Below are 22,870 nucleotides of genomic sequence, written 5' to 3'. Positions count from 1 at the left end.
TTATTTTGTCTATTCTGAAACCTAATTGCGAACTGATAATATCTGATGAACTACTTGTGATTTCCAGTTATTATACAGTGCTAATGGGCCAAAGCTGAGGAATGAACTGCAGCAATTATCCAATTTAGGGTTTTGGATGATATACTTTGCTGTTCCCAAAGTATAAAAAGAAACAAACAGGAACTGTGTTATCTTTTGAAAAGAGAATGAAAAATATGGTGAGCTGTTGGGCATATTAATATTTGGCAGATAAACTGCTATGTCAGGTATTTTGCCTTTTTGTTTTAATGCCCAGCCAATACTCACCATTATCAGCATAGTCACTTCCAAGAATTTGAAAGATGGAGCCAAATTTGTAAACCTAACTCCGCTTCCACTAGGAGAGGGGAGAAAAAGAGAAAGAAACAACTATTTTTAGCTATTTAGTTTGATGTTACCTCTAGAGTCACCTTCCCTTTCTATGTTTTGCGGAGGATACTGTAAACGTGTACTCATCACTCAGACAGTGCAATGAAGTTTTACGTTAAAAAGTCTGTGTTCTGTTCTGCCTGAATGCATGCATGAATTGGTTTTCCTTGTTTCTTATCTTTTAATCCCTAGTTTGATAATAGGTTTGCTCCATAACTGGTAAAAATATAACTAAGGAAAAGTAATGCCTATCACTTTTTATACATTGAGCCTTCTGAGAGGCAAAGTGAATAAATTTTCAAATAAAATTCATGTTTCAAAAAGAAGTATTGTGCTTCCTTCTCATTTTTACTTATTGTTTTTTTTTTTTTTTTTCTTTCAAATGCTATCTATTCATTTATTTTCTCTTACTGGACCCAAACTGAATGTGTTTCATTAAGGCAGAAATCTCATTTGTTAGAAATAAAATTGGAAGTTCTCATTCTAGTCTCAAACCCCCGTCAAGAGCCATAGCATTCACTACTTCTGGCTTTGACTCTTACAAATCAGAACATAAAGGCTGTGTGTGCCTCACAAATTCAGAGAGAAAACGAGATCTTTCACAGCGTGCACTGTAATAGCCATTCCTGAGTAGAAGTAACACATTTTCAACATATTTCCACCACTTAGAGACGTACATTTTTTCCCCTTTGAAAGGACTCTAGCCGTGCATCATTGTAGCATGTGGTGCTACAGTAGAGAGGAGGAGAGTGAGAGAGAGGGCTGGAGAGAGACGGAGCTGTGCAATCAAAAGAAAAGGTACTCTGCTGTAAGAAAGTAAATTGCCGCTTTTAAATTAGGACCAAAGCATTGTATAGTCTGTAATAATTGTCGCCCTTTACTGATACTGTACACATCAGTAGGGAAATGAGCTTTTGTGTGCAGAAGCAGATACACATACATACCCCAAGGGGTCTATGGATAGATTTCAGGGGTCCATGAACTTGAAATGAAAAAAATCAACTTATTATCTCTATTTTCTCTGATCTTTAACTGAAATCTAACATTTCCTTCACTCATGAATGTCTGCAATAAATAAATTTTAGTAGTATTCATCTCACCTGACAAGCTAAGGGGTCCGTGGAACAAAAATGTTAAGAACCTCTGATTTAGATCCAACTGTGTTCACATAGTTCAACTAAATGGTATATTTATCTTCTGTCTTCATAAAAGAATTTTTCTTCATTACAACATTTTGTCTCTTCTATAAAATGTCATAAATCATAAATGTGTTGAAAGTTTGGTTTTCAGAGTTATTTTGTGTGTTCAACTTTATCTTTCAAGCTCCTAATGAAAATAACTTTTAAAATTAGTGAAAATATAAATAAAAGACTATTATCAGGGGAAAAAATAAATTATTACAGATCTGAAAGGAAGGGGAAAAGAATTTTGAGTAATATTTTACTTTGAACTAGGCTTCTAACAGTCTATAGTACCAAAAAATAATAAAGGATATAGAAAAGGTAAAGAAATAAATACTACAATACTACTGTAAATACTATAATACTAATGTATAATTTATTTCTGTTATTAACTTTGGTAGGCTACAGTTTAAAATCAAAACAGATGGTACTAAGGAGTTTACATTTTTGACATCTTACTCCAAAGCTTTCTTTTAGCTGAATAAAGTAAATCTTCTTGTCTTGAAAATATTTTAAGATTCTTGTGTTTGAGATTTATCATTTTATTTCTATCAAGATTGATTGACAAGATATGGTCTGTTCCTCTCAGACCTATAGTGATTATAAACAATTAATATTCCATGAATATTTGATGACATTATTGGGAAGGAAAAGAATTGTTGCAATCTACTTTCTAGTGGACAGAATATATCTAACACCATCATTCTATTTTGGTCAAGTGAAATAACAGGTGCCAGTTTATCTCCATCTAGGATCTCAGAGGTTGACATGAAATAGTCACATTGACTGTAGTTCTCTACTTATGGAATGGATGTTCTTCTTGATCTTCAACTTCTGGACTCTTGTTGGTATGTCATGTAAAGAAAGTAACAAGAAGTAAAATTAATGTCAGCCATTGTAACTATATGATTTGTATGATGTTTTCCTTGAAATTTCACTCATGATTTGTTATGTTTATATCTATAGATATTTTGGTTCCTTCATAGGGAAGTTGAATATACTTTCAAATCATCTGAGTCATTGTTACTGTTTTTTTTTTTTTTTTTTAGGATGTACCAGGGATTGGAACCAGGACCTCATATATGGGAAACAGGTGCTCAACCCTTAGCTACATCTGCTCCCTGAGTCATTCTTTTAATAAATTCAATAACTCTTTTATTCATAAGTTGTATTAACATATTCAAGGCATCCATTTCCATTTTTCTGAATAAATCATTTTAAACAATTCATAAAAAGCTTGAACTCCTTCTCTGAGATAAGCATATGCATTTATTTGGTAGAATGTTAAAGTTAGGAAATGAAATTGATCTTGAAGTGATACCTACCAATTCTTTTGCCACAGATGTCTAGAAATATCTTACCTAAAAATTGCATAATTCAGGAAGCAGCTGTGGCCCGATCCATTGGGTTCCCATCTACCATACGAGAGGCCCTGAATTCACGTCCCAGGGCCTCCTTGAGAAGGCAAGCTGGCCTATGCCCATGGAGAGCTGACGGCCTGCACCTGCGGAGAGCTGATGGCCCATGCCCGCAGAGAGCTGGTGCAGCAAGATGACACAAAAAAGGTAGACAAGCAGACACAGAAGAACATGCAGCGAATGGACACAGAGAGCAGACAGCAAGCAAGCTACAAGGGTTTGGGAAATAAATAAATAAATAATAAATCTTTTTTTGAAACATTGCATAATTCCCTGAAGTCTCCATTACCAATGACTTACCCTTTAGGTTCCCCTTAAGGATTAAAAACTTCCAACCAAACTATGCATATAACTATATGCATTTTGAAATATAATTTCAAATTTATTTTATTGTACTGTCATATGCATTACTTTTATTTAAAAATAAAATAAAGTTTGGAGCAATTATTCTGTGCCTATTCATTACATTACTAACGTGAACCTAATAATTGACTAATAGAGTGTCTTTTTGAAATATTTTCTCTGGTTTGAATATTTTTATTGCTCTTATAAGTCAGAAAATTGTCAAAACTTATTTTTCATGTTAAGTATAGTAAGAAAGTCATCAACAAGAAAGAACTGTCCTCGGTAAAGTATATAAGACAAAGCATTGATAATGTGGCATAGAGATATACAAGGAGTGTATGGGGACAGTGCAGCATAGACGTAGTAAACCAATTTATTTCCATGTTTTAGAGCATAAAATTGTCACAAGTGGTAAAATACAAACATAAACTCATCAACTACCAAACAAATTATTCTTCTTAGATGTATGAGGCATGATTTACAATTACAAATAATGGTTTAAAGAGGGTGATATAAAGCTGAGATCAAATCTTCTGAGGTATCTACTTACTAGGTAGAATAATATCTGCTAAGGGATATCTCTATCTAAATGGAAGAGAAACATAATGTTGCAAATGATATTTTGAAAGTTATTTAACAAGAAACTCTTTGAAAAGAGAGGTAAGTTAAACTGTGCAAATGTGTGAGTGTGTGTGTGTGTTATTTGTGTATTTACACGGAATGGGAAAAAAAAGGTAGGATAGGGTGCTTAGGGGAGAAGGAAGCAGAGAGTTCACTGAAAAGATGCTTCTGAGTTTAATCAGTATTGATATTGAAGCATCTTTAAGTTAAAACGTTACTCAAACTTTTCAAAGTTCTAAGATGTCAACATCCGTTTCCCTAATTCCTGCACTGCTCGCAGATGAAAGGGGTCCTTGGATCTTAGAGGAAGTGTTTTCTCAGTGTTTAACAATACATATGCATGAGAACCAGGGACTACGATGGATGATGGAAGATGACAATTGCAGTCTAGAAAATTTAGAATAAAAGACACTTTTTAGAAACCAGCTTTGCTGGTAAATGGCACAGGAAAAGTGTTGGTTGCTTTTGATTTTTCTCCAAGGATAAGATGAAAGGAACAGGCTTTAGACACTTTGAGGAATTTGAAAATCCAGGAAAAAAATACAGGTGATATATAGGGTGACTAAAAAAGTTAAATTTCCCAGAACAAAACGAAAACTATTACCAGAGCCAGGAAGGGCAGGAATGGACCATGAGGAAGGATGAAGAGAAATTCAATTTAAAAGCTACAGAGATACTTTACAATTCATTACATTTACGAGTCAAGGATTTTACTCTTGGTGTCCAATTTCAGAGACCAGCCTTCAAAACAAAGCTAATATAAGGGGGAGAGAGATATAGTAACCTTACAGTGGAGAAGCCTAAAAAACACTACCTCATCCAGATGATCAAGGATATCAAAACTCATAAATCATGTTAATAGAATGTCCCTTTTATAGAATGTTATGAAAAGGACACTCTGTGTTCTTCTTCCCAATAACTCATTATCATATTCTTATCATGAGAAAAATATCAAATCAATTACAATACAGGGGCATACTACAAAATACCTGACTAGTAATCCTCAATGTTTTGAAGGTTATCGAAAACAAGATAAGTCAGAGAAATTGCCACAGCCAAGAAGAGTGTAAACAGATATAACTAAATGTAATATAGTATCATAGAGTAGAAAAAGGAGATTAGATAAACTAAAGAAAACTGAATGAAGAATGGACTTTAGTTAATAACAATGTAAACAGACAGACACACACATATACTCATATATTTGGTCATTCATTGTACCAAATATGCCATACTGGTAAGACACAAATTTGTGAAGTAGGATGTTCTATAGATTCCTCCCTACACACACACACACACACACACACACGAACAAGTTGCAAAAAGGCATTAGAATTAATGAGGTGTTAAAACTATACCCAGATTTGACACTTAGAACAATCAGAGTTGTTTCAGATTAAAGGAGAGGCTGCAGGGAAGTAGATGCAATTCAAGTGACTGAGCTCCCACCTACCACATGAGAGATCCCAGGTTCAGTTCCCTGTGTTTCTTAAAGAAGATGATCAAAAGAGCCAGCTGATGTAACCAGCTGGTGCAATAGGCTGGTGTGATGGGCTGGCACTGTGAGGAATGCAGCAAGAGACACAAGGAGGAAAACATAATGAGAGACACAATAAACAGGGGTCAGAGGTGGCTTAAGCTTACCTCCATCCCATGTGGGAAGTCCCAGGTTTGATTCCCAGTGCCTCCTAAAAAAAAAAGATGAACATAAAATGGACAGATGCAGCAAGTGTAAACAATGAAGGGGTGGTAAAAAATAAATAGCTAGATAAATAAATAAACAAATAAATAAATAAATGCAAAAAGGAAAGGCTGCCGAGCTTTTAGTTTTCTTCAGTGAAGGAGAGCATGAACCAGGGACCAGCCTTCTGACTTTGTTCAGCTCTGTGATTCTGGCTGCAAAAATGGCAAAAGTTGCAGAAACATGATCAGATCCTGGGAGCAGCCAGTTGGAGGTCAGGGAGGAAACTAAATCTTCCCAAAAGTTGAAGTTGAAGTCAAGGTCAGTCTGGGGACTTCCTGAGGAATGAATGTGGACATTAGTCTCCATCTTGTCTATCTAGGCAGCAGTAACTTCTAGCCACCCACCAGCATCTAGCAGGACATAAAAGGCTAGTGTAAATTTTTGTTTGTTTCTTTTCTTCTTCTTTCTTTCTTCTTCTCCTTCTCCTTCTCCTTCTCCTTCTATCTGCAAGATCCTAGAAGAACCAGTATGGATAATAGACTTGATTTTCACCATCTTGGCAATGGCAGCTTGGAGAAGCAGTGAGACTTTTGTGTGGGTGGGTTTTTTGCTTATTTGCTAAACTTTTTATATTTCCTCTGTTTTTTTTTTTTTGTTGTTGTTGTTGTTCTTTTAAAATTTTCTTTGAACTGGTAGATGTTGGAGTGAGAGAACTAGATATTCAGAGCATTTAAAGTGTAATACTCAAAATATCTAGGTCTCAACAAAAAATATTATAAAACTTACAAGGAGACAGGAAAGTCTGGGAAAAAAAAAAAAAGAATTTGATAGAAACTATCTTGGAGGAAGCCCAGTCACTGGAAATACTAATCAAATATCTCAAATCAGCTCTTTAAGATAGGATCAATGAACTATAGGAAAACATGGACATAAAAGTAAAGGGAATCAGGAAAACAATATATGAGCAAAATGAGAATTTCAATGAAAAAGAAATTATAAAGAAGAACCAAATAGAAATTCTGGAGCTGAAAAGCACAATAACTGAAATGAAAAATTCAGTAGGGGAGGTCCACAGCAGATTGTAGTAGGCAGAAGAATGAATTAGTGTACCAGAGGATAAGTTAATTGAAACAATCCAGTCTGAGGAACAGAAAGAATAAAGAGTGAAGATAAAGGAATGAAACCTGGGGAACCTGTATGACATCATCAAATGTACCAAAATATGTGTCATACTAAAGTAAGATGGTATTAATAAGGGAAACAGGGTACAGATATAGGAGAACTCTCTATACCATCTTTGCAATGAATTTTTTTGTAAATTTGAAATTGTTCTTAAAATAGAATGAACTAAAACAAAGTCAATAAAATATGAATGACTAAAATAAAAATTCTGACCATATTAATAATCAGAAATGCCAATTAAATGATTGTTATAAAAGGCAGTGCATAATGAAAAAGATATGGAAATTATCATTAAAAAATATGAGACATATAAAATATATCCAGGAAATGTCAGATATGTTTGTAAAAGTGTCTTAGATCAGAGGATGAACTGTGTAAATAGTGAAGCAATAGTAAGGCACTATTGTAACAAATACAAAATAATTGTGTTATTTTAAAATAGACTATTGTACCAAATGACTCCTAATGTGATGTATGTGAGTGAAATTTGTAATTTCCAAGAATGAAAAGAATACATGCTTACAGAAAGAAAACAATTTAAGATAATGTATATCAGATTTCAAGAAAATGGTTAATGGTTGAAGGTAAAGAGTTTTGAGTCCAGATTTACTTCTAGTTATAATAACATATTAGATTACAAAAATCAGAGAGCTCTTCAGCCACATAACAACTTTCAAAAAATTCAACTGAGATATAAATTAATAAAATAAAATTTAAGCATAAATTCCAACAAATAAAAAATTAATCATTTAAGAACAAGAACACAGGTGATGAAAAAATTAGAAAAACAATAATCAATTCTAGATTATAATTGATTGTTTGTGAACTATGCTATCATAGTAAAGTCAAACATTACAAGAGAGGTAATATAATTTAAAGATTTAAATAACCATCTGACAAAAATGCCAGATGTTCACTATAGTTGAAACATTATAGCATTTACATAGAGAAAAAATAAAACTGCATGAGTGTAGAAGCAGTTTATTTTTCACAGGTAGGAAATGTATTTCTTAAAAGTACAGGTTGGCCTCATATAGAGAAACTATGGGTAACATAAAAATGTCAAAATTCTAATTAACATGGGAAAGACAAAAGGAAAAGAAGATGGAATAATCTAATAATCAGCAAAGGCAAGCAGAAGAGACACCAAAAATAGGAAAACCAGAATGCAGAAATATATACCAATAAGAAAAACATACAATAAAAAAAAATATGGACATTGGAAATGAATAGTGAAGGCAGGCAAAAGAAGTTAATTGTGACTAAGTATAAGAAAAGTGTTTTATCCTCACTATTATAAGAAATGAGAAACAAAGTCAACATTTAGCAAAAGTAAATAAATAAGTAAACAAACAGATGTTCACTTAATGGTATTAAATAAATGGAAAAATGGCACTTCTATTAACTTTTGAACACATTGTATATTGGTATAAATTTTTTTGCAAAGCAATTTTGCAGATTTTGTCAAAATTTAAAATATAGTTATCCTTTTTCCCAACAATTTCCTTTCTAGGGATTCAGTCTATAGAAATAGTCATAAAAGTGCATAATCGGTAATGCAAAGTTTGCTGCTATGATATCTGTAACAAATGGAAACAACACAGTTTATTAATGGAAGAATTATTTCATTTTTTTGATTCATCCAATATATGGCACATAACACAATTGTTGTAAAGAACAAAGAAGATCTTTATATTGATATGAAGCAATATCTGTAAGATACCATTACTCTAAGAAGAGCAGATTTAAGAGCAATTTGCATATTTGGCTCTTCCTTGGGAAAGAATTTGTCAGTTATATGTATACACACACACACACAGATGCACATAAATAGACAAGCACACACTAAACAATTTTTAAAGTATTAACACCAAAGGCTTGATATTGGTTAAACCTGAAGTGGTTTATGTGTTTGGGGAGGATTAAGGAACAAGGGATAAAAGTAAATCATTATACTACAAGTCCTTCTGCATTAATTGAATTATTTTACAACAATAATATTTTGATGATTAAAAGATGAAAATTTGGTTTATAACAATATATATAATGTGATAATCCCATTGTTGTATCTCCTTGACATAAAGGCACTAGTCTTTCTCTCAAAGTATTGAGATCATAATGATGTAAAACTATTTTAAAACTGTATCTAATGTTAAGGAGCCTTTCAATGATGGCACAGGTATTAAAATATCATGTAGAGCACTGCTATATGGAAAATTATTTCAAAATACCAGCCTATAATATTTATGGAAAATAGAGCCTTGAAAGTTAGTATCTATCTCTACGACTAATATGCAACTTTTAAAAACATTTCTTTCAGCCATGTTTCAAACATGTTCTTGTAAAAAGCAGTCATTTTATTTTTCTAAATTAGCCTTCCTTAATGATAAACTACATTTTTTTTGGGTTTGGGTATCTTATTGGATACTTTCATATCTTTATTTTCTTATCATTATCTTCTACTTCAAAGGAAGAAAAATCATTCCTTGAATGTTTCTTTCTTCAAACATGTTATTAAAAAACAGATAATTTATTATTTTAAACAAAGGCACCCTTCATATTATACTTTTTGCTCTTTCACACACACACACACACAATGTACAAACTGCTTGCTCTGTGCCTTATTTTCATTTTATTCAAAGACCAAAATTTGTGATGATGGAGCTTACAAAAAAGAAAATTTCTTTTTTCTCCCTTTACCATAACCTTCTGACTTTCATGGAATTTAAGTACGTTGATCAAAATTCCAAACATCAATCTCTTGTCTCTTACCAAAAGTCTCACTAGTATTGTTTGGAACCTTAAGAGCATACAAAACCCCACTAAATTGAGATTGCCAGCCGTAACTAGGAGAAAAATCTTATTTCAAAGAGGAGACCCTTTGTATTCACCATTTAACTGGTTTTTTTTCCCCTTCATCCAAAAGATTTAAGGTCTAAAGTTCCCTCTTACTTGTATGCTGATGAGACTACAGTTCTATCCATTAACTCTCTCTGAAATAAGCCATTTACAGTCAGCCATTAACCACAGTCAAAGAAATTCCAATATGCAACCAGAAAATTACAGATGTGCAGTATAAGTTTTTTAAAAGTTCAATCCCAGGAGCTTTTTTATGAATTACTTTGAAAAACAGGTTGTTTTCCTAATTAAAAATTGTTTCTATATGCACCATAGCTATAATTATTGCTAAATACTCTAAAAATGGTAATACATGATTTTTATGAGAAACAATTTTTAAAGTATAAAAATTGCTAGTAAATATTCTCTTTACTTTTTTCCTCTCTTTTCCAAAGAGAAACAATTCTTGAAAGCTTGACATGAAGAATCACAAACTCCTTTTTTTCACACATGAAAGGACAGATTGAAAGAGAGAAAGAATTATAGATGGACAAAATTTGGTATTCAGAGCCCTGGCACAGCTGTGGGGGGACATGGTGAGGCATGGAGTTGAAGATTTGGGTCTTAAATAAAGATTATCAATATAAAAAGTCAAACCAATAGCCCCTTTCTCCACCTTGCATCTAGAATAAACAGTCTAAAAGATTGCAGATCATTTAAAAATATGAAAGAAAGAGAAAATAACCATCTAGATATAATGCCATTTTGCTGTAGCTGCCAGTGATAATCTATTCACAGATCATCACTCCACTTAAAGTCAGTGGACCACCTTGCTAATGCCCAATAAGTATCCAATCTAGTTTTACTTATTTGTTCCTAAATATGAGTGAGTACTAAATATCACAACATTTGAGGAAAGACTTCATCATGAAAAAAGAGATGGAATCTGGAAGAAAGAAATTACAGAAGTTCGGTGAAATTATAATTAAATTTTTCACAGATTAGCATGAATATGTTTTACCCATTTAAAAAATCAGAAATACTACATTAAAAAGGATAAGAAACAGGATGTGAATTGTTTTAAGTGATAGCAAAAATAAAATAAAATTTAAATAGAACTGTTGGGAGAAAATTAAGAAAATCTCCAGGCAATCAGAAGGTAAAAAATGGGGGGAGGGACAGAGGAGAGTAGAGAAAGAATAATCAAGCAGTCCCATTATTCAACTAACATGAATTCTCAAAAAAGACTAAAGAAAATAAAATGAAGGAAATTATTTTTAAAAAATGATACATGAACATTTCCTAGAACTGAAGGACATGAATGTCCAAATTATAAGAGCTATACAACTGCCTAATAAAGTCAAAGAAACAAATACATACAACCACCCAGTATTGTTGATTATTAACAATGAACCTCCCAGTTTTCACTCCCATGTATAGTCATTCTCCCTGCCCCACTTCAATCTAGACTGGCTCTGTAACCTACAGCATGTGACAAAAATAAAGTTGAATGACTAGGTCACAAGAAGTCGTCTTTGTTCTGTCTTCAGATACTTCTTCCCAGAATCAACTGCCATGCAATGAAATGTTCCTGGTATATGGAGAGGCCAGTGGTGGACCTTCATGTCATCAACCCTAGTAGAACCCTGAAACTGAAAACCAGTATCAACTGCAATCCAGGTGAGTCTGCCATCTTGAACATACTGTTCAGTCAAGATAGACCCACAGTCTTCATCCAATTCTTTTTTCCCCTGTTTGATAGGTATAGGGGAACAGCAGTAAATCCAATCTCAAAGAGAACATCCAAATAAAAAAGAGACATCCATTCTCTTTAGTCTTATTTGATCTCTGCGGTCAACTATTCTCAAGCAATTGTCTTGAAGCACCTCATGTGGATTTGTGATGTCAGTGCAAGGTTTCTCATTCCTTTCCCTAAGTGGAAAGGACTTAGAAATATCCAAATACCAAATTGTGCTTCCCACAGAGCCAAAAATCTGAATAATTTTTTGCTTCTCCTTTCTTTTCCCAGATACTTCTTAGATAGACTGAGGAAACACTGTGGAGCTGGGAAAAGAATGGTTGATATTAAGTCATAGGAGGTGAAGTATGCTCCTCAATGTTGCAGATTCCTTTAAAATATGTTTTTCTGGAGGCCTTTTTGGAGGTCTAGATTGAACTACTTTAGTTTGGCTAATTTTTTAGTTTGCCAAAGTGGTGCCAATGGAAAATACCAGAAATGGATTGCCTTGTATAAAGGGGATGTATTTAGGGTAAAAGCTTACAGTTCTGAAACTGTAAAATATCTAAATTAAGGAATCATCAGAGGTGCCTTCTTACCAAAGTCAGCTGCCATGTTTTGAAGCAAGATAGCCACTGATTTCTCCCAACGTCCCTACTTTCTCTAGCAGTTGGCAAACCAAGCATAGGGTTTGTCTCTTACTGGGCCTTCTCTGTGTCTCTCTCTGGGCCTCGGCTCTTCGAATCTCTCAGGGGTTTCTCTCTTTGCAGCTCAGCTATGGGCAAAATCTCTCTCACATAGCAGCTTCCTTTTCCTGTTCCTGTCTATGTGAGTCTATCTCTCCCTGTTTTTCCATTTATATAAGACCCAGCAAGGGGGTGGATACTCAACCTGTGTCATGCCTCAGTGACGTAGTCCAATCAAAAGCCATAAATTGAACTTATGAAGTGATCTAATTAAAGTACACTCAATTGAATTTAATGCAATCAAAGGGTGTCACACCCAGAAGAATAGATTAGTTTACAAACATAATCTTTCTGTTTTAGGCATTCATAAAATAATCTCAAACTGCCACTGTATCTAACTACATAAAGACCTGAGCTGTAGGAAATAAGTATTTCTTGAGGTAAACCATCTTACAGCTGTGGACATTATGAGAAATATAATAGCTATCATATGTTTCCTCTCAATTAGTGAAAACAAATAAGGATTGTTATAAAATTAACATATTAGATGCTAAATTAGGAAAATTACAAAAAGTTTTGGGCTCCTAAGTAGAATTTGGAATACTCTTGGCCTTTGGAAAAAGTACCAATGATACTCCCCATACATAACTATCTCTCTTTCTCTTTTTATTGTCATATAAGGATATTCTGTAAGTAGCTTTGAAAATGTACTTGATAATTGAGTGAGCTTATTCCATAGATAGTATATCATATGGTAATGGTAGAATATTCTTTGTACCTAAAACTAGAGGGAGGATTAACTAAGTTTGTGCCACATATTTCTACTAAAGAAAGCATTGCTATTTCTAAGATCTGAGCAAACGAAAAATGTAAAAAATGGAGAAGCTGGTAGCAGACACAGGAATAAGAAAGCAGTGATGGTAACAATGATGGAAAGCAATGGAGAAACTTCTGTCCTAGGTTTCTGAAGCATTTAAAGACAACTGAGGAAAATGAAAGAGTGATGAAGATGTTTTGGAGGGTGAGAACAATGAGAAGCTTCCATGTCTAGGGTCTTCCCTGACTCTGAAGTTGAGAAATCTCTTCCTGTGGAACACCCTTCAGACTTGACTCATACTTCATGAGGGATCTACAAAAGCAATGCAATTAATATGCATGTATTTTCTGTATAATTAAAAATTGTCAAAAAGTTTTGGAGTGGGAATATTTTTCAGTGTCTCATAAATTCTAAGATGTGCCTAATTAGGACTATGTGAAGTGGTAGAAGCTAAGACAGTGAATTAAATCCTTGGAGTATTAGGAAAATGGGCGACAGACATATACACAGGGAAGTGGGGTTGAGTTCATGGATCCAAGTTAAAGAAGAGATGGGAAAACCTGGGTTTGAAAAACAAATATGGTAGAACCAGCAAGACGACACAGAGTAAGGAGCTCCTACAGTCAGCTCCTGCTACAGGGCAGTTAGTAAACACTCTGAGTTATCTGGAGCTAGCTGAAGTTTGGGGGCTCCAAAAGATCAGAAGAGCATCCTGCAATGTCCTTGAAGGAGTGAAAGGAGACTGCCCATCTGCAAAGAAGACTCCTATGTAGAGTACTCCATGCCCTGGAGGCCAGTGCCCATCCTCCACTGGAGGCACAAGCCGTCTTGGGAGCTGTTCCATAGCTGGAATTGTAAGCTCCACTACCCAAAAATGGGGAAGGCAGAGAGGGTGGGTACCAAGTTCAGCTACTGATGAGTAAATTCAGTGGGCTAAAGTATAATCCTGGGAACAACTAAAGTTTGAGCCTGTCCAGGCCGGAAAGACGCCAGGAGCCACCATCTTAACTCTGTGCCTGGTACGAGGGGCAGCAGGGTGGACTGAAAATCCGAGTGCTGGTGGGGACTGGCTTCTTTCCATCCAGGTCAGATTGCAGCTCTAGCCTAGACCCAAGTGCCACCTCCATCAGGGAGGAAGTTGCAGGACCTGCACCAGCCTCTCTGGGAAATTACCAACCAAGCCGTGGCGGTCCAGTGATTATCCTACTCTAGAGGCATGAGCCATGCCAAGAGCTATTACATGGCTGGAATTGGAAGCTCCATTTCCCCAAAACAGGAGAGGAGGAGATGGCTGGCCGCCAATTTCGGCCACTGATTGGTAGACTTGGCTGGCTATGATATAACCCTGGGAACAGCTGGAGTGAGAATCTGCCCAAGTCAGAAAAAGGCTGGTGGCTGCCATTTTGACTCCATCCCCAGGCTGAGAGGAAGTCAGGACCGAAAATCACAGTGATGGTAGGAACCAGTTTTTTTTCATCCAGATCGGTCTGCTGCCCTAGACTAGGCTTCAGTTCTGCCTCTAGCAGGGAGGAGGCCGGCAGGCCCTGCACCAGTCTATCCAGGTGACTACAGGTACATTTGGCTGGCAAAGACTGAAAACTGGAAGTCTATTGGGACAACTGTGATCATCTTGGATCCGTACTGCATAGATTGCTGCCCACACTTGCAGCTCCATCACTGCCACAGGCAGGGGAGAAAGGGGCATGAAGCTTCATCAATCTCTCTAGGCAACTACAGTTTAGGCCTGCATGACTTGGGTGATTGCACACTGCTGCAACTCTGTCCCCACCCCTGGCAAAGGAGAAGTTGGGAGAAGCTTCATTGGTCCCTGACACAATGTGGGCAGCTTGAGCCTCCACAGCTTATAGAACCAATTACAACCTTGGCTCCTACTGCACAACCAGCACAAGAGAAGGGCAGGAAGCCCTAAACTAAAAGAAAAACTGCACCCAGAATAAGTACTCTAGTAATCCAGATGCCAAGACACCAACAAAAAATTAAAATCCATACCAAGAAACAGGAAGATATAGTCAGTTAAAGAAACAATATAAGCCTCCAGATGACATAAAGATTTTGTTGAAAACTGAGGCACAGTGGCCTCTCAGGGAGAGATGTGCTGTCTCCATGCTAGTTCTGTCTCCATGGCTACACTTGCAACCTAAGGAATGCGGTGATTGGGAGTTCCCGCAAATGGGCTGAAGCTGTTAAAGGCTGAAAGACAAGATAAGCACATACCTTTTGTTATGTATAGAACACTTAGACTTTGTACCTTGAGATAAGATTTTTTAAAATTCCTTATTCTATAGGTAATGTTGATAGTTAATACGTGTTGTTCCTTAGTGGCATGTAGGCTAGTATTTGTGGGTAATGGCAAGGTAGGCTACAGTGGTACTGCTTGTAGGTATGTACACTGGGGTGTATAAAGAGCCCCTTGTAGTCAATAAAGTTGTCTGATGAACTTGAGGCTTCAATGCTCAATACCCTTCTGGCCGGCGACTCTGACAGGAGTTGGGACAACTAATCATAGATGTTTAAACAAATGTCCTTAATCAATTCAATGGGATGGCTAAAGAGATTAAGGATATTAAGAAGACACTGGATGAGCACAAAGAAGAATTTGAAAACATACATTGAAAAATATCAGATCTTATGGGAATGAAACGCTCAATAAGTGAAATTTAAAAAACATTAGAATCATATAATTGCAGATTTGAAGAGGCAGAAGAAAGAATTGGTGAGCTTGAAGAAATGGCCTCTGAAAGTGAATATGCAAAAGAACAGATGAAAAAAAGAATGGAAAAAAATTGAACAAGGTCTCAGGAAATTAAATGACAGCAAAAGGCATGAAAACATACCTGTTATTGGGATTCCAGAAGGAGAAGAGAAGGGAAAAGGGGCAGAAAGAATATTTGAAGAAATAATGGTAGAAAAATTCCCAACCCTACTGAAGGACATAGATATCCATGTCCCAGAAGCACAATGTACTACCATCCAAAAAAATCTGAATAGACCAACTCCAAGACACATACTTATTGGAATATCAAATGCCAAAGGCAAAGAAAATTCTGAGAACAGCAAGAGAAAAGCAATGCATAACATATAAGGGATACTCAATAAGAATTGATGCTGATTTCTCACCAGAAACCATGGAGGCAAGAAGATGGTGGTCTAATACATTTAAGATAGTACAAGAGAAAAACTTCCAGCCAAGAATCTTTTTTTTAAAGATTTATTTATTTATTTAATTCCCTCCCCTCCCCCAGTTGTCTGTTCTCTGAGTCTGTTTGCTGCGTCTTGTTTCTTTGTTCGCTTCTTTTGTTGTCAGCGGCACAGGAAGTGTGGGCGGCGCCATTCCTGGGCAGGCTGCACTTTCTTTCACACTGGGCAGCTCTCCTTATGGAGCGCACTCCTTGGCGTGGGGCTCCCCTACGTAGGGGACACCCCTGCGTGGCATGGCACTCCTTGTGCACATCAGCACTGTGCATGGGCCAGCTCCACACGGGTCAAGGAGGCCCAGGGTTTGAACCGCAGACCTCCTATGTGGTAGACGGACGCCCTAAGCACTGGGCCAAGTCCATTTCCCCAGCCAAGAATCTTATATCCAGCAAGACTGTCTTCCAAGACTGAGGGCGAGATTAGAATGTTCATAGATAAACAGAAACTGAATACATTTCTAAGCATGAGACTAGATTTTCAGGAAATACTAAAGGGTGTTCTAGAGCCTGAAAAGAAAAGACAGGATAGAGAAACCTCAAAGAGTGTCTAGAAATGAAGATTATATCAATAAAATAACTAAAAGTGTCAAAAGAGTGAAAATAAAGTATGACAGATAAAACTCAAATAGTCAGGAATAAACTAAACCAATGATGTAAAACACTTGTATTCAGAAAACTGTAATTCAGTGTTACAAGAAATCAAAAAAGCCCTAAATAACTGAAAGAACATTCCATGCTAATGGATTGGGAGACTAAATATCATTAAGATGTCAACTCTACTCAAATTGATAAACATATTCAATTCAATCCCTATAAAAATTCCACTAGCATTAAAAAAAAAATTGAAAGCATGATCATCAAATTTATTTGGAAGGGTAAGGGGTCCGGAATACCCAGAAACATTGTAAAAAGAACACATGAACCTGCATCTCCAGACTTTAAATCATATTACCTAGCTATAGTGGTAAAAACAGCATGTACTGGCATAAATCAGACACATAGACCAATGGAACAAATTTATGGTTCAGAAACAGACTCTCACAGGTATGGTCAAGTGATTTTTGACTACCCTGTCAAACCGGCACAGCTCAGGCAGAACAGTCCATTGAACAAATGATGCTGAAAGAATTGGATATCCATAGCCAAAAGAAGGAAAGAGTGTCTCATACCTTATCTAAAAATTAACTCAAAATGGATCAAAAACCTATAAAACTTCTAGAAAGAATTTTAGGAAAATATCTTCAAGACCTGGTGGCAGGTGATGAATTCTTAAAGGAGACAAGACGAGGACTGAGATGGACTACTGATGTTTAATGTATGTAGAAGGTTTAATTAGTTTTACTGTATAAAAGTATGGAAATGTATAGAGTGGATGGTAACACATAGTCAGTAACAGCTAGTTTGTAAATTGGGATGTGGCTGAAAATGGTAGTCTAGGTATGTAAATGCCAATTGACAGAATGCTAGAGAATAATCTAGGAACTGAATAGCACAGTAAACCAAGAGGTGGATGAGAATTGTGTCTGATGGTACAGATGCAAGAGTGCCCTTTGTGAGCTAGAGCAAATATACATCACTACTGCATGGGGTTGGGAATGTGGGGACGCATGGGAAAAATATAGCTGGAGTGACCTGTGGACTGTGGTTAGCACTAATAATGTAATATTCTTTCATCTATGCACAAGATGTACTGTGTTGATACTGAGGCAGTATGGAAAATGTGCCAAATGTATACTATTTACATGATAAAAATCAGATGATATTATCTTATCTATAGCAAATATTCCACCCCAGTGTGGTGTGTTGATGGAGGGGTGTTATCTGGGAATTCCGCACATGTGCATGCTTGTTTTATAAGTTTATAGCTTCTGTCATAAAAAAAATATTTAAAATAATAATAGAGTGGGTTGGGGAAAAACACACCAAATGTAAGATAAGGACTATGATTACTAGTAAGATTTTGATAATATTCTTTCATAATTTGTAACAAACATCTCTCGACAATGCAAGGTGTTGGTGGAGGGTTAATGTATGGGACCCCTGTATGATGTTATGCATGTTTGCTTTGTAAGTTCACAGCTTTTACTATACACTTAATTGTTCATATATATTCATATGTAAATGATATAAAGATAATAATAGTAGGGCTGGTTGGGGGAAAATACTTTGGTTAGTAGTAATATTTTGACAATGCTCTTTAATCATTAGTTTAAAAAGTTTAGCAGCAATGCAAGTTTTTGGTGGTAGGGTGAATTATGAGAGTCTTGTATGGTGTTATATATATATTTGTTTTGTAAGTTCACGACTATTATTATACACTTATTGTTTATGTATGAGTGATATACTTCAATAAATTAATCAAAAAAACAGATATGGTGAATAAGTCTGCTATTATATAATAAGTCTGCAGATAGATTGGTAATTTGAGTGTGGGTATGAGTTTATTCTACTGAAATCCAAGATAGCAATAATTAAGTAAACAAAAGGAGCCTCCTGAACTGTAAAGCAAATAGGTGAGGAAAAAAGACTAGATTGTGACAAGAACAGAGTAGACTTAAAAGAAAAACAGATCTTTTTGTTACTGAGGAAGAAAGGTCATAGAATTGATAATGGACACTCTTTAATGGATTTAGTAGAGGTATCTCTATTTATTTATTTATTATTCACTCTGTGAATATTAATTGAGGAAACTCCAAGTGAAGATTTTGTGTCAACCAGATGAAGAAGTTCAGGAATCACTAATATGTTTTCTAAATTCTGCTTTGTTGGTTAAATATTGTTTTAATTTCTATATTTGTTAACATGTTTATAGTTTATATAATGATAAATTTACCATATAAAGATAAATAAAATAGTTTTGGCTAATCAAGTAAATTAACAAGCTTATTACTACAAATATCTTATTTCCATTCAAGAGTGATTGTGAGATAAGAAAAGACATAAGATAAACTATACTTACCATACGTATTATTTTTATAATAATTCTGTTCAGTTCAATCAATATTTAATGGATGAACACAATATCTAGCATTATTGTAGGATAGGTACTATAGATTTTTTAAATTAACATATGATCTCTGCCCTCAAAAAAACTTTACAACTAGAGAGAAAGATACAGAAGCAAATTATTTTGATCCACTGTAAAACGCTAAATATAATCATGGAGATATGCACAAGATGCAAAACAGTGACACTGATCAAAGTAATGTTATTATCCCATTTTATGGATAGTGAGAGTGAAGTTCAAGATACCAAATACTTTTACAGAGTGATGTGGAAAATAAATGATAGCTTGGCAAAATTAGGGCAGGAAATGATTACAAGTGTTCATTTTCTTCTTTGAAGTGGGATATTGACATTCTCCTGGAAGTCTTATTAGTGAACTTCAGGTGGGACTGAAGAAGTGATAGGAAAGTCAAGTAACTAGAGTTAGACATTTCGTCCTCAGTTCCTTTAAGCATACCTCCTTTCTACTACCTTACAGTTATTTTTTTCTCTATACTAGTGCTGTGAAGCTATGTTTCTAATACTTCCTCACCCTTTTTCACAAGTTGCATCAGGCTGAGGGATAGAAAACAAATGCAAGTTCAGTCATACTCAAACTGGTCCCATGTCTTTCCCTGAGATCCAATCATACTGCTCAATCTGAAGTTTCTCCATTTTATTCACACATGTCATTTCCTAATACCTCATGTATATTTTAGTAATCAAGTGAATATTCATGCTACACATATATATTAAGAATTTACCCCAAAATAGATATCAGAACTTTGTAGAACAAGCATTTTAGCTGTCTTGGAAGGCAGCATAATCTGGATTCTTTTTTTTTTTCTATTTCAGCAGACTTAAATGGTAATATAACGTTCTTCAGTAAACATAAGTGGCATTTAATTTTTAGTTATAATGCACTTGTTCCCTGTTCTAAAAATGCTATTAATTTTTAAGCTCAATAGATATACATATTAATATATGTCCTTATTATTTTCAAAATTCTTTATGACAAATGCTTATATTAATACATCTAATACTTATATTCATATAGAAAATTTGCATAATTAAACTTATTAAACTAAAGGTTCATGTTAAAACCAGGCACCAGGATAGCAAAATGACATGACGATGTAAAAGGATTTTATTTTTAAGGTACATAATTTTGAATTTCTTCATATCAAAATATGCCTTTTATTAATTTTTCAAAAGTTAGGTGATGTTATAAGTATCTAAATAAAATAGAAGACTAAAATCTGTTATTCCTTGAAGTAAAATAATGGCAAGATTTGGAATACTGATGAAAAAGATCAGTAATTAAGATAGCTGTATTGTACAGGACTCTATTAGAATAATTCACAGAGCTCAGAAGGAAATTTTGAGGGTAAAAATGGCCATAGTTTACAAAATATGCAAGCCTTCATTTTCCTGCCTCTTCTCCCTCAAACAGTGAAAGGCCAGATACAGTGGTATTCTAATGACTCATGTTGATACAAAGAGGTGTATGCCAGAGCTCATTGAAGTTATATAGCTTACAGGAATGATTAGGAATGCCTGAGATTATACACATATATATTTGATGACAGGGCACTGAGACAAATTTAAAGCTGCCGATATGTTTAAGGAAAAATATTAGGAACAAGAATGGAGGAAGGACCAATCAAAGGATCAAAATTCATATGTAAACTAAGAATCATTACTGGTGACTCTTTCCAATCATATTATACTTAGATTTTTTTTTTTTTTATAAAGGGTATTTATTTGGGATAGGAGCTTACAGATACCAAGCCATAAAGCATAAGTTACTTCCCTCACCAAAGTCTATTTTCACATATTGGAGCAAGATGGCTGCTGACATCTGTGAAGGTTCAGGCTTCCTGGGTTCCTCTGGGCTCAGCTCCTCTGGTTTCTCCACAAAGTCAGCTGTAGACTATCAGGCAAATGGCTCAGTCTCTCTCCCTGGGGCTTCAGCTTCAGCATCAAACTCTGATATCAAAACTCCAACATTAAAAGCCCTTCCCATCATATTATACATTTATCCATTAATAAGAAGTAACTGGTAGTGCTTAAAGGAACAATTCACAATGCAGCTTATTAAAGTATGTACTGCATATCTTTTGTCAATATTGTGTAGGCATGATGAATAATCAAAGTGGTGGTGGTGATTATAAAAAGGTTTTTTAATGGATTTTGTTTTGAATAATTTTATTATTTCCAAACAACATACATTTATTACCTAAACAATTTTGAAACTTGAAAAATGCTTGCTTTACTCACCTAGAAGATATGCTAGCAATTTGGATATTAGCAGAATGCACAAGATTTCTCTGAGAAAGGGATATATATAAAATAAGTTTTTAAACACAAAGTTTTCCACTGGAAAATCATTAAAACAGTACTCTCAGCAAGGGGTGAATATGAACAAAGACATGTAGAATGAAATACACATACATTTGCATATATGTATTATGTATATGTAAACCTATGCATATGCATGCACAAATACATATATGAGATATATATGACATACCTATATGACGCAAATATGGAATCAAATATTGGGACTATTTGGCATAGACTTTTTCTCCAAAGTATAGAACATGGCTTTTAGAAAGACCATTCAACATGGAAATTAGTTATGCTACTGCATCTTTAATATCTGTTAAGTCCTTTCCAAGATATATCTTAAAGGCATACTTTCAAATTTATGTTTCCTCTAGCCGATTTCAGAAATCTGTTGTAACCCTCATTTCTTATTTCTATTTGTGTGCATGTATACACATGTTTATTTGTACTCATGACACTTTGACATAATACTTGTTGAAATTTATTGAAATACATATAACAAGAAAAATTAATTATATAAATGAGAACATAAAATACAATGTTAGTGGTCTGTGGTTAAAGACATTTTTTCTGCAATATATTTCTCTGACCCAATTTTAACAAGCTTCTGTAACTCTTCATGTGTTTATGTTATCACTACAACTTCATTAATGTCACTGAGTTCTAAAATATAAATGGATATGATGCTTTTATCTTTGAACAAAAATGTTTTGAAAAGATCTACTATCTATGTAAGGTAAAAAGACATAGTATCTTGTCAAATGTTGCCTTAAAATCTCTTAACTTGTTGTTTTGATACATATTTGGTTTTCTTTTCTTTTTGTGCTGATCTATCCCTCTGTTCCCTGAGGCCCTTTGTTGAAAGACTTGATTAGAGATGTTGGTAGCTCTGCTAAATTACAAATGGTAATGAAGGTATTTGGTTTCTCTGGAAATGAAAATAAGTCCAATTTCACTTTTAGATTTATTCATTTTGTTTTGAAACTAAATTAATTTTACTGAATTTGAAATGTATTTAAAGCAAGTGATTGCCTAATTATTTCTTCTGAAGCAAATGATAACCCAAAGCCCAATATCCAACAAACGCAATAGTGATGCTTTTCTCTAGGACTCATGTAGGCTAACTCTGGTTGCCATAGAATGGAAGCAAATCTCAAACCTCCCTTAACTTCAAAGTGAGCTCAGTGGGCCATAGAAAATGGAAAGAATACTATGTAAAAAATCTCACCTAGGACAATTTTCAGGCTCTGGCACTGAAAAAATCAAACCTAAATAATAGATTTTAGCAGCCAACAGTTGAAAAACTCTTGAGTGCTACTTTGATTTTTTTAAAAATAATAATCATCTGCAGCACTAAAATAAATGCTAGAGAATTATGTTCTCTCTGGGAAAAGTGAAACAAA

The sequence above is a fragment of the Dasypus novemcinctus genome, chromosome 3 (assembly GCF_030445035.2).
Source record: "Dasypus novemcinctus isolate mDasNov1 chromosome 3, mDasNov1.1.hap2, whole genome shotgun sequence".
In the NCBI taxonomy this organism is placed as follows: Eukaryota; Metazoa; Chordata; class Mammalia; order Cingulata; family Dasypodidae; genus Dasypus; species Dasypus novemcinctus.
This window is presented reverse-complemented; position numbering follows the sequence as displayed.